Raw genomic sequence first — 15,128 nt, forward strand, 5'->3', positions numbered from 1 at the left:
TGTGTGTGTGTCTGTATGTATATGTATATATATATATATATATATACGTATTTTTTTTTCATGCTCAATTGGTTGATTTCATGTAATTTTTTTAAAATTGTTTATTTCACTGAGTGAAACTTTCTCACTACTTTTTTATTAAATTCCCTCATTTGAAAAAGAACCAAAGAGGCTGCCATACTGTGCTGTTGTGCCTCTAGCAAAGCAACCCTTCTGTTGTAGAAGAAAAAATAATTCCCACTGAAATATGTTATTTATATGTAATTATTTAAATGGAAAACTTGCCTGATATTAATCTCCTTTTGTTTAGCCAAAATTGTATGGGTTTTTTTTATGATGTCATGAAGTTTAAAATTCATGGCAGTTACATTGTTAGACATTTTCAGCTTTTTGTTCCTGCTTTTCAATTACTAACATGTTTTCTTTTCAGCTTGTAGTGATTTATGCAGTGTTTACTTAACATGTTTATAATATTGTTTGTACATAATTTCCTATGCAAACACCTAAATACTGATTTCTTTTTAATTTATTTTTTTGATGTTTCCACTTTTTGAGGGACTGATCTCAGTTTTAACAGTGAAGTTGGCTTTCCAAACTGTTCTGCTAGCAATTTTAATGAAATAGTGTATTCTTATAAGGATCCAAAAATGTACTTTAATAGATGATGTAAAGCTGTGACTTCAGAAATAGCCTTCCTCTCATTAAGTATTTTAAAAAAATTTAAGAAAAGATCATGGTTGCTGCAGGGGGGAAAAAAGTATTTGGCTGCAAGATCAAATACAGAGCTGAGACTAATAATAAAGGAGGAAATATTAAATAGGACAAAATACATAAATTTCAAATTTGTCCTCATAAATAACTCATTAAGGAGAAATGCTTATTTATCTGTAGGATCTGGTTAATGGATGGATGTGGTGTGGTGGCGTTGTTTTGTAGTGGGGGAAGGGAGCCTGCTTTTGCTTAATTTCAGAATATCAGAAAAATGAGTTCAGCATCTGAAGAGACACAAGAAGAAATGCTTTTCTCCTGAAGGTTTACAACAGAAAACAGTAGGGGATTACTGAGCAGCTGAATAATGACTGTTTTTAACTATGTCTAATTTCTTGAGTAAAAGAAATTAGCAGATTTGTAAACAGCAGTGGAAGGCACCAAGTAAATGTTTTTCTTCTATTCCACGTGAAGATCTGAAATCAAGTATTTGTGTCTGTATTAAGCATTGCACTTCCAAATGTGTATACATACATACATACATACATATATATGGCTATCATACAATTTCCTAAGAGCAATTAAAGATCTGTTATGTGTTCGGAGATACAAATTTTTAAAAATATTTTTGAAATTACATGTTTTTAAATAGTAGTAACAAAGCATTAGTAAAAATAATAATAATAATAATAATAATGCATGTATGTATTATTGTACATCATCTCTGTCCTTCTCCAGCACTAGTCTTCAATCTTTCCTGAAAAGTTAAACTTCTTTGCTTTTCTTTTTTCAGGGGTCAGAAGCACATGTTCTCGTTGGTATAACTTACTACATCAGCATTTTTCTTGAGTAATTATGGTATGTGGTGCTCATTTTTCTGTGCTTTCTATTTTGTTGTATACGTTTTCTTTAAATATATTCAATTACAGTAGAGAAGTATACGAAACTGAAAGAAATTCAGAGCATTACTTCCTACATTTTGAGAATTAGACTTATATAATATATAAGATAAAAAAATACCAGATTGAGGTCTAGGAGTCTGGAGCAAGTTCAGTGGCTGGATTGTCAGAACCATAGCCAGTCCTTTGAACTTCTTGTTTACAGATTGCATTTATGGTTGTACTTGCTATCAAAAATTCCAAGAAAGGAACATATAATCTTTTTGATACCTCTCCTTAATTCTTCAAAGAGGAACTTCAAACATGAACCTCAGTTGTCTCAATAGCACAATAGTATATAAAGTCTTAGTTTACTTTTGTGATTAAAAAAAAAAGTGAATGGATTCACTTTCCTGTGTTATTAGCATTAAATCTTCACTTCTAAGCTATTATCTCCAAAGGTTTTGAAAAATGTATCTTTAAAGTTGAGCCTACAATAGTTGATTCTGTTCATTATTATGTAAATGTTAGCTTGACTTTCTGTTTTATAAGAGGTAGAAAGCACAGCTTTAGTATGTCATGCTTAAATGTTCAATTTCTCCTCAGGTTGAGGGAAAAGTTAGAACAAGATTACCATTTTTTAAAGAGGAAAAAAAAACCTTTCAAAAATCGGGCAGTATCAAAGAATCGGAAACCAGAAGCAGAAAAAAGAAATCTGAATAGGACTGGTAAAGAGTTGTTTTGGAAATAACACTGTCTAGATTGTGTGCTGTTTGGTTGTCTGGGGGCAGTGGATCTGCATAGAAGGATTTAAAACTGTACAGCATTCCACGTGTAGACTAAAAGTATACATTGCTGTTCCCAGATCCAGCTAACGAATGTAAAGTTCCCTGGAAAGCAACTCTTTTTTCTGCCCAACCCCATTCCTCATGATACAGTTTTACGTGATGGAGGTTCTGGTTGATTTGTATTGTGATGGACAATTGCATTTAAATGTTGTTTAGAATCAGTGCTATATTCAGGTGACAATTCATCTGTCTGCAAAATAAAAAGTAGAAATGCTGTATTTTCTCAACTCTATTGCATAGGATAGAGGAGTTTCAGGAATAAAAATGTCTACAGGTAAGTAATAACTGTTGTTTAATGAATAAGATCTGTTTCTAAAGTGGCCTTTATTCTTAAAGCTACTCACTGCAAAAAAATTACTCTCAAAGCTAGACTCTTCAAACAATACCCTTGTTCACTTAGTATTCTCAATTTTTTGGGTTCTTTTTTTTTCTGTTCCTAATGTAGTTTCCTTTGTCTTCTCTCATTTTAATCTGTGGTTTGCATGGCAGATCATTATTTTTTTGCACAATTGTGTTACAGCCTAGCGCAATACCAAAAAACACATTTTCAAGGGACATCGAGTATAATTAAAATTTTAATTTGATATGTATGAAATACTTGTATCTGCATTTGGTATTGTGACCAAACTAGAAGATGGCTGATGTGACACATCAATGTCACTTTATTACTTACACAACAGAACTCACCTTTTTAGATATGTATTTTATCTATTCTTCAGACACTTCATTTAAAAATCAGTATTACACTTCATTAGATCATACTTAAAATGGCTGGTTGCTTTTGAAAATTTTCTCTGCTTTCTCTCTGGTGTATTTTTCATGCTGTGTTGTGTCACTGTGCACGAGGGAAGCTTTTTTTTTGCTAAGAGTGGAGAATTTCCTAGGGATAATGACCTCGTAACAAATATGCTACCCTAAAGTGTTATGTTCCCAGATATTTGATATTGTATTTAAAGTTCAGTTCTACTGGTTTGTTTGAAGATAAGGCTGACTAAGAGTGGAAGATACCAACTGGTGCCTACTTGATTGAGGCAGGGTAGCCATAATCTTGGGAGAATGAAATCCATTGGGACTTAGTGGGCTTTGAAAGGATCCTTTCAGTCTAACACATAGAAATATGTCAGGTTAAAAAAAAGAGTGACTTGACAACAGTCTCCCTTCTTTAAACAGATGAATTCTGTGCCTGTAATAAGGTGGCTCAGCACAACTCAAAAGCAGCAATACAAACTGCTGCTAATATGTTGTTTGACTGTTTGTTATGATTTAACCCAGCAGGTGGCTCAGCACCACAGAGTCATTCACTCAACTCTCCCCACTTCCCAGTGGGATGGGAGAGAGTTTAAAAGGAAAAGAAAAAACGAAAAAAGCAGAACTTGTGGGTTGAGATAAAACTATTTAATAAGATAGTGAAAAGGAAACGGATAATAATTATTATATACATACATACATACATATATATATATATATACACACATATATGTGTGTGTGTATATATACATACACATACATACTTCTACTTGATGTCATATGGCATAGTATATCCCTTTAGCCAGTTTGTCAGCTGTCCTAATTCTGTTCCCTCCCAGCTCCTTGGACCCTTGATTGAGAACTGCCTTGGCTCTATACAGTGCTGCTTAGCAGCACCTATAAACACTGATGTGTTATCAAGTGTTTTTCTTCTAGAACCATAACAGCATCATACCAGACGCTCTGAGGAAAACAATTTCATCCCAGCTGTGAAACTAAGACACTGTTCCTAACTATATAGGGATGGATGAGAATCAAGCAGTACTCCTTGAATGTAGGTTTCCCGCTACCTTTTTCTTTCTCCTGACAGTGTCTTTAACCTCCCAGCTCTTAATTGGACATTGCTGCCTCTTAATCATCCTCCCATTTCTAGGCAGAAAGAAGTCACTGTTATGCAGGGAATATCAGGGTGAATCATGGTTACTACCTCCCTGTCTAGGTAACTGGAAATAAAGAGCTCAAGGCAATCTATTGACTTATTCAAGGCCTGTGGTTGAAGTGTGGACTTGCAATGTTTTTGCTGGCTGTGGAACAAAACTTGGTTTCTGTGGGTTTGTTGGGCCTGCCAGGTCTGAGCTGTATGAGCTAAAGCAGAAGCAGTCTTGGTTGTTGGCAGCAACTTGGAGTAGGAACTTGAAAAAAAAATGGAGCCATACAAAGACTGATAGGGTTGGCCTGTGCATTTGACGTGAAGTAAGGGAAGGAAGAAGCAGTGTTATTTCTAAAAGGTAATATGCAGTTCCAGTGTCTATTCCAAACACTCTGGGGGAAATGCCCAAAGAAACAGCACTAGACGTGATTTATGCATGGTGATTTCCAGTATTCCTTGTGGAGGATCTACTCCACAAGTGCTGGTTTGCCATTATCCACAGCTTGTAGCACTCAAACAGGTTATACACAATGTGGAAAAAAAAATGTGGTCTGCTTACATAGTGCTTTGAGTAGTGTGCATATAAAACTAAGCCATATGAACAAAAGCTTATGCAAGCTAAATCCCATTTTATTATTAGGAACCCAGAAATAATTGTTGCATATTGCAGAAAGGGGAAATAATTAATTTGTAGTGAATACAGTCTGGGGTCACTATACCTTAAACAGCTTAATGTCAGTTGTGCTTTCCCTCATGCTTCATTCCCCTTGCTATCAGGTCCTTGTTCCAGAAGCCCTTTTATTAACCAAGAAATTTAAAACAAATAACCTACCACTACTGCCTATTGAAAACATGTAGTTTTGTTCCTTCAGCAGGTCTCTTCATTTGTCCTGCAAATTTCATGGTCATTGTATACACTGAAACATCTAAAGCATAAGCCTTTATTCTCTTCTAAGCTAATAAATTAAAAAAAAAAAAAATGCTGCACTACATTTCTAAGAGCCAAATAAAAAATCAGCAGTTCTGGAAACAAGACGATGGTCCTCATACAAATCGCACATTGAAAATCAGTTTGTCAGAGGGAGTTCTCTGGCTCATTTACTGCCTTTGCTTTAATTTAAAATACTTTCAGCAGTAGTGCTATGTTTTGCTCTTCCCCTGGGGAGAGAAAATGAAATACTGTTACATATGCAGTATGTAAAAACTTGTACATCAATCAGCTGGCTTTGTAGGCTACTTAAATGGACCAGGAAAACTAGTGTTAATCTCCATCTCACTGTGCTTTCTTATAGGAAAGGAGCCACGGGTGTTGAAGAAGGCTTGATTTCAGGCACAGACAGCTCAGGCTTGCTCCTGGCAGGATGAAGCAGATCCCAGATGTGCTTTGGGGGCATGTGGCTCGAGGTAGCTCCTGCTCTCCCACCAACAAGAGGCCCTGCTGACCCGATCCTTTGTGACTGCCTGGACACAGTACTATTACCCGCGCTGGGACTTTGCTTGCTCTCAATATACCCTCAGGAGTATCTGCAGATCTACATAAATGTGAGTACAGAACTGTGAGAGTATTATTAATAGAACAGTTCACAGCTGAATCTTAGAGTTAAGCCTTTCTGTTTCTGAACTGGCATCCTGATGTCTTAAATTAGAATACTGGTTTTGAAAGTTGTTTTCCAAGGTTTTTTTTATGCCGGTAAGCCTTAGCAAGCTCTGGAGCACTGTTACCCATAGTTCGTGGCAATGCCAAAAGCAGCCTGATAACAGATGCTCATCTGTTCTCTTCCATGTAACTCCTAATAAATTTAAACCAAATGCTACATTAAATCCTGTGAGAACCTATTTTTTTATGATATAGAGAGCAACTTATCAATTTTTGCAAATACAAATAATTTAGCTGTATACAATTTGTCATTGCACTTACAGTCAACTTACCTTTAACAAATGTAGAGCACAATTTTAAGTACCAGAATAAAAAGACAGCACAGAACTATACTGTTAATTATTTTCATAATGAACCAATACTGACCAGCAATTTTCAAAATAATGAAGCAGTTGCCCTGCAATTTACTGGTACGGCTACAATGCCGTTATAGCCATCAACATTTCTCCAAATTGACCACCAGAGAGAGCTGTTGCATTTATTTTTTTCCCAATAACTGTTCACAATTATTCTTCCATTAACTTCTAACCAAAAGGACTAAATTCATCATGGTATCTGCAGAAGAATCACATAGTTTATTCCACCCGCCGAAGTGTGAGTATTAGTGTCACAGAAGGGCAAACAGAAATACCAAACAAACAATTTCTGTGGATTCCTTTAGCATTAATGCGCTATGTTTAAAAAATAAAATACAATCCAAAACACATGCCCACAGCTGAAACAGTTTCTTACATTATCAGGCTGTGAGGTATGGGAGAAATGCTAGAAATTTCACAGAGCTTCTTGAGAGACTGTGCAGCCCTAGGGAGGAGGAGCAGTGCTAATTCTGACTCTGCTAGGCAAGAGAGGAATGTCTGGTGACTGCACAGCAGAAAGAAGATGCACAATGCACTGGCGGCCATGATGTAACGTAGAAACCTGTTTTACTTCATTGCAAACAAATGGACAATATATATTGTACAATATATAATAAAAATACAGCCAATACGAGTGCCACTAGTTAACAAAAAGAACTAATGTTAAGACTTAAAAATGCTTATTTTTGTAATATATACACTGCAGTAATAAGCCACAATAAATACATCAAATTCCATATCATTCATAATAAATACTGAAAATATAAATACAGAAGAATACAGTTAATTTGAATAAATTATTACAACATAAGGTCAAGATTAAGTTCTGTTGAATATTATTGTAGCTTGTATTACCCTTTGGCATCTTTGATGTTACAACTTATTTAAGAAAGAGAAGAAACTAATTAAGGAAATGTGTAATTCATGAAGCTTTAAATTATTTCCATGTACAGGTTTTAAGATGAAATTTCCTTTGCTTCTTCATACAGTTTAAAAGCAGCAGTCCATTTCTATATGTTGCCTTACTGGTGAATTCAACATAACTTTAGTATGCAAGATCATCTGTAATGGAAAATGTTGATTTCTTAACATAATTATTTTTCTCCAAAGTTAGTGAAGTTGGATGTAATGTACAGACTTTAAACAAATGGCTGCAATTACACCACAGTTTTAGTCCCACCTGAATGGATTATGTCTGAAAGACCATCAGCTTTTGAATCTACGCTGCGGTGTATTATTTACTACAAACCCCCAAAATTTCCAAAGCAGTTTTATATTTATAATATTATATATATATATTATATATATATATATATATATAATTTTTATGGGTGTATGGGTGTATATATATATATATATATATATATACACACACAGAAGCATGAATCTTTAAAAAACAAAAACATAAACCCAGGGTTGGAACACACAGTGTAGGTTTGACATAGTTAATATTTTTAAGACAAAGAAAACACTTCAAACAAAAAAATGTAATTTTTTATATATATATATATATATATATATATATATTTTTTTTTTTTACAAAATTTCTTAACTACTCACTGTAGATGGAAAATCAAAATAACAAACTGCCATGTTTTATGTTACTAACCAGTATATCTGTATTAATTTTATTTGCAAAAGTTTATTACACCAGAATGCAATTTAACTTAAAAGATTGGCTTTACTAAGACGCTTTCCTGAGGCTCTCAGGAAAGAAGTTGTAACCTACAGATCTTGACTATTTTTGCACTTTTAAATGTCTAGCGCTTATTTTACATCAAACACTTTCAAAAACATGTTTTACAAACTACACTTCAGACATATTTCCATAGAAGTGCCTACATCAGTCAATTAAAAGAAGGACCCCATTGTTAAGCATCATTTATGTGGGCATTGTTATGTGAAAGCTCATGTGATGGTATTTGTTTTAGAAATAGAATGTTTTAGAATGTGTTGGTTGTTTTTTGTTTTTGGTTGTGTTTTTTTTTTAGAAAAATAGCATGCTGCCTTCTGTTTTTTGAGAGAAGTAGCTGCCAGTGCACAGAATGTTGCAATCTTTTCAAGAAGCTAAAACCCGATGCTCAGCATGCCTATCAGAAATTTCTAAACGGGTGGCTGTTTTACCCCAGTACCCCAGCAACGGTGCTTGGGGTACAAGACCTTCACTTATAATTCAAACTTTAAATTTCATTTTTAAGTAAAGAACCACTTTTAAAAAAAAGTTTCAAGTATAGAACGCTAGAAGAATTAGCTGCCGTAATGTAGTAAAGCTCATTAAAAACCCCCAAGCTAAAATGCTAATAGAAAGGACACCTATTTCTTTTTTGCTTTTAGTGTCTGTTGCTGTCTGATGTTATACTAGAACACAGGCCTGGGAGTTAACTCAGTGATATTGAGAATGACATGGTGATTGACATATGCAAAGAAAAGATGTGGTAGTGTTGCTTCAAGGATTTTACTGTTCTTTGTTGTTTTTACCCCATGCTTTTGGATAAGTCTTTTATTTAATGTTTGCCCGTATACGATTGCTGTTGCAAATCAACATTTCTTCTTTGCAGGAAGTTCATGCTGGTTTTAAAACATTTCAAGCAACAGGATTTATTTTATGAGCTAACATGACCAAACATGTAGTACACAGGCATATGTTTTCCCATCCTTGCTCTGGGGATATCTTCATTTCCTATTTTCTGTTTTTTTTTTCTCCTATATCTTGTTTTCTTTTGCCCTTTAGGAAAAAAAAAAAAATGTCCTTATCAGTATATCTCTTGCCTTCTTCCCTCTTTTTCTCTAAATTGACCTTTCTGTCTTCCCCTCACTCATCCCAGGGTATATCTGCCCATGCCTCAAGACAAAGGGTTATCTTGACCCTCATAGTATAACAGTGGTGTTAATTTGTACCTTCCACCATTTTTCCTGCCAGTAAAGAAAAGCTAATCCAGTCTTCATGGCTTACTGCAAATGGGCACAGTTAGAAATGAATTACATGTAAGACAAATTTATTTAACTTAGTTCTTCTTGAAATTCATAAATATACCTCAAGAAAACGGAAGTGTAACAACTAAGATTCAAATGACAATGATTTAATAAGTAAATGGAGTTGTGCTAACCCTGGGTGAAGGATTATCATCTTCACAACTGAGAATAATACAGAGGATAGTGAACATGGTTCTCCAGGCAGTGAGACCTTCTGCATACTGGGGGTCCTCCTAACCACAAAGAATATACAACAGTAGAGCAGTACGCATCTTTTTTTTTCCCCTCTATAAAATTCACTCAGTTTCCGTAAAAGGGTACTTTTCATTCATTATTTATATTAGAATAAACAAACTGCAGGTGTAGTTTGAAGAAAACTTTTTTTCCTTAGGCGATGTTTTTTCTGCTTTCCTTAATCTTAGATATTTATCCGGTGCTAGGCTGTGCCATATCGAGCATGACTTTCATCCTCTGGATCTACAGACATCAAGAGAGATAGGAGGATCCCCTTCCACGTCTGCAGCTTATGGGGGTAGGTTTACTTTCTGTTTGTGTGTATGGCAAAGGAGGAGGGCCTATAGAGAGACCCTACATTCCTGATTACTGTTTATTCAGAGCCAGTGAGGGGATGACATTTTTTCACCACAGTTCCAATTTGCGTGCTGACGTTAAGTGAAAAATAAAATCAACTCTTCTTCCAGGATAAAGGACCGATAGCACAGAGGACATTAGTGTTGCATTTAGACTCATATAAAGTAGTTTTTAATGAAAAAGCCTTACTGTAAAACAAACTTTTTCCTGGACACTAGTTTTCAGGGAGGAAGGAAGAAACAAGAATGAGAAGACTAATTCTGCAGAACATCGAGATATTTCATGAATCACATGCTCTTACTGTAAGTAAAATTTTGATATCAGCCATTAAATTAGCATGGCAGAAAGTTCTCAAGGTTATTACAGTCTTTCTCTTCTTAAGTAAGAACTATACTCTGAAACATTTATAATCAACCAAATTAAAAGCTACCTATGATGTAGGAGGAAGAAGAGACAGCGAAAAGGAAGCAATTATGAAGAACTCAAGCATGTGTTCCTTCAGACATCTTTACAACTAAACACCACTTATTTATCACTTCATAAGGTTTGTGCTTTGGATTGCATGCCACTTCGAGAAAATGGACAGTTAATTATTAGCACATGTACTGATTACTGAGAACAGCAAAATTAAGGTATACTTTTAAAAAGAAATTAAAAATTAAGAACTATTAAAAATGTTGAGATTTCTCATGCCAGTCAGCGTGTTAATGAACTCAATGCTTTGTGTGCAAATGCTTTGAAAATAACAGTAGCTTTCAACTATTAAAAAAAAAAAAAGGGGGGGGATCAGATTTAATATTTTAGAAATAAATTCTATAGAATACATTCTCTGAGTTAATTCTATTTTTTAAAGTATTTTACAACATATGCTTTGTGACCATGGTAAAGTAGGTGATAAAATTAGTCTTTAGCTCCAGTAGGAAAGCACAACACTCCTAAACACTAGAGGATTTCCGGAATCATTATCTTTTGTGCCTTTTTCTGATTGCCTCAGAAATACTCAAAAGCACTTGAGTTCACGTAGCTCATGAGTTAAAACACTGGAGTTTCTTGCTTAGCAAATGCCATTAAAATAGTATTGTGGCTCAAACCGTCTCTTTTGCTATAGCTCAAATTGAGGGTACCTACTTTGCCACAGAAGCGGCCCTGGCAAGGAGTTTCAACTGACAGAACTCAGCTAGCAAAAGAAGATAAACAGAGGAATAAGACTGCCTGTTGCTGGTGTCATTGGCAAACCAAGATCTTGCTGCTCAACTGTTACGTGCTCAACAGGTAAATCAAGCTTTTTTTTTTTCCTAATTTTCACATTTTTCACTGTGAAATATATCATTCTGTATTAATGTTGTCCATAAAAGAAGACATTGCTTTTGTTATGTTTCACGTTAGTGATGAAATTTCTACTCACTTCTGAGCTGAACTGGAATTTATTGGGAAAGTGACTTAGTTTGCAGAACAGAAATTTAGTTATGATGCCCAAAAAAAAGAGGAAAAAATGTTATTCTGGCTGTTGTCTTGAAAATTTTTAATCATAGCATCTCCAAGTACCTTGCAAACCAGAGTCATAGTGTCACTTCCAAGTAACAGAGCAGGACAAAGGCAAAGCCAAAGGTACCCAGGTCTCCTCTGTATTAGTCCGATACTCTATCTGGTATTTCACATTTCTATCAAAGTATCATGAACATTTGAAATATTCAAAAACATACCATGTTTTATATATATTTATATGTTCTCAATTTTTAAGAAACAATTTGTCTTTAGTGAAGACATCCTCTAAGTTGTGGGGCAGGAAATGTCGACACGATTGATTTAACAGCACATTTAATGAAATATAGTGCTCAGGTAAGATTAGAAGCTGGATTTATTAGCAGTCCAGTGAGTAACAACGTTGTGAGTATTGCCTTTTTATAAGTTGTACTGAAAACGCAGGTAAGATAGCATTTTTAACACTGTTAACAGAGTTAACAGTTAAGAGAGGTGAGTGGAGTGAACCACGTTTACAGCAAGTGACGGTAATCAGTGGCCTTAAAAGATAGAAATGTCAACTCAAAGGATTAACTAGCACAATTTATGTAAAATAGTAAAACTTCACAAAGTTAAAACTTTATCTAAATGGTATACAGCTGCTAAAGAAAAAAGGAAAAGGAAAGAAAGAAAGAAAAAAATCAAAAGCTTTACTGACCACCTTTTGATTTTTTTTAAGGATGCTTCAATGGGTATGAGCTCTTAGGAAAAAAATACTGCATTTTTGCCTGAAAAGTGCCGATTTTATTTTTAACACCTGTTAAGGCGTTATTCATAAACTTTAAGAAAGTTTTTTTCCAAAAGAGACAAAGTTCACATTAGGAGCAAAAAGGCATTCAGTTTTATGTGTTGTTCTATTGATTTTTCTGTGTGAAAATTGAATTTGAACAGAGGGGGAATTGCTTTTGTTATTATGTATTTTTCTGAAACACAATCATAAATTATCTACCAGTTTATAATCTGACTTCTTACGAGTGCTTATCAGTAGCAAAATATGTTAGGTGAAAAAGCTGATACAGCTATCAGTAAAGTAAACATTTCCAAAAATGATAAGCCATGTCTATGCAGAAGCAAATACTGCTATTTAGTATTTAATAATATAATACTTCTAGGACATAGAAATAAGTTTGCCCGAAATGATATGACTGTTTACCAGTATTAACGAACTGGGAAATGGGATGCATCATATGTATACGTTAGCCCAGAATGTAAGACTAAAACATTCTTCAGCCTGTGATTTAAGTTTATTTTTGCTTCTAAGAAGATTTCTTTGGTCTTCTAAGCAAAACATGAAAAAGTCTGATCAAGGAGTCGGAATCTTGACTCTGAGCTGATTTCTACAGCTAACTCAGGAGTTAGAAACTAGAGCATCTGTTCTGGGCAGGGCTGTGAAATTATTAGCTACTTTTAAGCAAGGGCAAATACCGTAGCAAACATTCCTTGGCCTACTCACGACTGCCTTTAACCTGTCTTTAAGCTCCTTGTTATCCTGTGCTGTACACTTCTGAGAATTTAGCTGTATTCACCCCATGTCCCCACAGCACATGCATCTAAGTGTACGGTATATATGTCTGAGTACTGAGAGATGTATAGAAGAGGCCTGGGCTCTGACACCAGTGCCAACAGATATATAAGGTAACTACTGTCTCAGTATTTTAAAGTGAACTTTTATAAAGTTAATTGCTTACTGTGCTTGCTAATGTTATTAAAGGTATTTTTCATTTGGAAGTCTAGGAGCCAAGAAAATAATCTCTTATTGCTCAGTAAGGGGGTGAATAATGTAATAAAATATTTTTTTTTAAACTTTCCCCTGAGAGAAATACCCTGGTAAAGTGTGCCTGATGCTCCAGTAGCCAACACCCTCTGAACTTAAAATGCTGCTACTGATTCACAATTGTTCTCCCAGCTCAGGAAGGGATTTGTGCTTTTGGTGCTGGTGTTGTGAGATTGCCTGATTTAAGCCTGCTGTTCATGCAAGATCCCTGCATACAGAGATTTGTAATGTTTGCTGTAGAATATCTGGGCAGAGTAACGCTCCTCTTATTTTTTCATGCAGAACCTTTTATGAACTAAGGTGTTTCTCTTTAAAGATGGGTATTTGCTATATGGAAGTGGAGAACACATGCATTTACCTGGCTACTCAGCCTGTACAGAAAGAGATTACAGTGACTAAGAGCAGCAGGGCCTAAGGAACTGCTGAGGCAGTTAATCAACATGACTGCACTTTCCCAGAACACGGAGTAAGTATGCTGTAAATATGGAATATTCAGTCCCAGGAGAACTAGGACTTTCTGATGCAATTTGTGAAAGATAAAACAATGTGTAGGACTTGTAGAAACAAATAAATAAAAAACCTTTCCAGTTACTACATGGAGTAAAAATATTTTGCTAGTTTAGCATAGAAAATCAGAAATTGCTGATTTCAGTAAATGAGATGCCCAGATCTCACTAAAATAATTAAGTATATTTTTTAAAAAGCACGTTTCCAATCTGGACATGTTTCTACTGGAGTACTATATGTGATGTTGTAAAGAGCTTCTAACCAGAAGAGTCACTTTCACAGAGCTAAAATTTATACTCTGCATACAGCTAACCATTGAGATTTGACAGATGAAGAATAAGATGCTGATCCTTATTTTGGGAAACAAAAGAGGTCTTCACTGCAGCTATACCTGATGTATGATAAAATTTCATTATTAGAACAAAATTAAAATAGCTTCTGAAATCAAAGTCTGTAGAGAATTACCAGTGTACAGAAAAGCAGGCTTTAGTACACTTCCTTTTCTTGAAGAAAGCAATGTCTGCTCATAAAGTAAAGCAGGCATTCTAATTTCCATTTAATCTTAGAATAAACGGAGTACAAAGTAATGGATATTCATATGGTGTATGTGCTATTCTGCTTGCAGACTTTAGCAGATGTAAAATCTCTGTAGCTATGTTTTGTCATTGACTATACTGATAATTAATTAGATCAAGTAATTCAAGTGACAGTCTGTAGTCCACAAAAACCTTTGTATTTCGTAAAAACTGCTAAATAGTTAGGAAAATCTAGGCCCTTCCACATTACTTTCCATGCTTCATTTAAACTGTGATCAACAAGACTCTTTTGCTTGTTAGCTGTTTTTTGTTGCTGTACGATTTTTTTTCGTTTTTGTTTTTTTGATGTATTTACTGACTGACTTCTTATTCATATACTGGCTTAGGAAAACATCCAAGTTTTGCTACAATGGACTTTAAGATCTTACATACACCTCGGAGTCTGGAGCTATGGCATTCCTCCAAAATAGTTCACAGTTTTTGCAGTTGAAACGTTACTGCAAAATGGCACTAAAGTGCATAAGTAAGTATCTGAATGTTTGCTGGGCTAAAAGGTGCTGTGCAAGCTTAAGTTACTGCTTTGCCATTATATACAAGATCATTTTTCTTTGGGAAGGGGTGCTAGTTCTGGAAATACCACTGATTTTAATTTTGATGGAGGATTGTCTACCTTTAACCTTTCTAAAAGATGTACAGATCCCCCTTTCTGACTCTTCTGTTGGCCAGAAACAGTAAAAAGAGAAAATAGTACTCTAGCAATGCATTTTAAGTTAATTTATCAGAAATGGTATTTAAAAAATACATGGTACTCCAGCTGAGGATTGGTCATGCTCTTTCTTACTAGCTATGGATCTTCTGTTCAAATGAACTTGCTGTTCATTT

The 15,128-nt window shown here is 34.9% G+C and overlaps 1 protein-coding gene across 3 annotated transcripts in view; it reads left to right on the forward strand.

Annotated features, from left to right (window-relative positions):
• Nucleotides 1–15,128, forward strand: part of GALNT3 (polypeptide N-acetylgalactosaminyltransferase 3) — a 44,983-nt gene that overhangs the window by 21,846 nt on the left and 8,009 nt on the right. The window contains exons 11-20 of one of the 3 annotated variants that reach the window (XR_006939914.1): nt 1,502–1,566; nt 4,118–4,235; nt 5,624–5,873; nt 9,740–9,849; nt 10,127–10,210; nt 10,350–10,452; nt 11,017–11,180; nt 12,971–13,064; nt 13,486–13,669; nt 14,633–14,769. The gene's annotated coding sequence lies outside the window, so the exon portion shown is untranslated. Of the gene's footprint in view, nt 1–1,501; nt 1,567–4,117; nt 4,236–5,623; nt 5,874–9,739; nt 11,181–12,970; nt 13,065–13,485; nt 13,670–14,632; nt 14,770–15,128 lie in introns of all 3 variants that reach the window. The other 2 variants (XR_005861703.2, XR_006939915.1) reach the window with 2 other exon arrangements.

This window comes from Gallus gallus, chromosome 7 (genome assembly GCF_016699485.2).
Source record: "Gallus gallus isolate bGalGal1 chromosome 7, bGalGal1.mat.broiler.GRCg7b, whole genome shotgun sequence".
Classification (NCBI taxonomy): domain Eukaryota; kingdom Metazoa; phylum Chordata; class Aves; order Galliformes; family Phasianidae; genus Gallus; species Gallus gallus.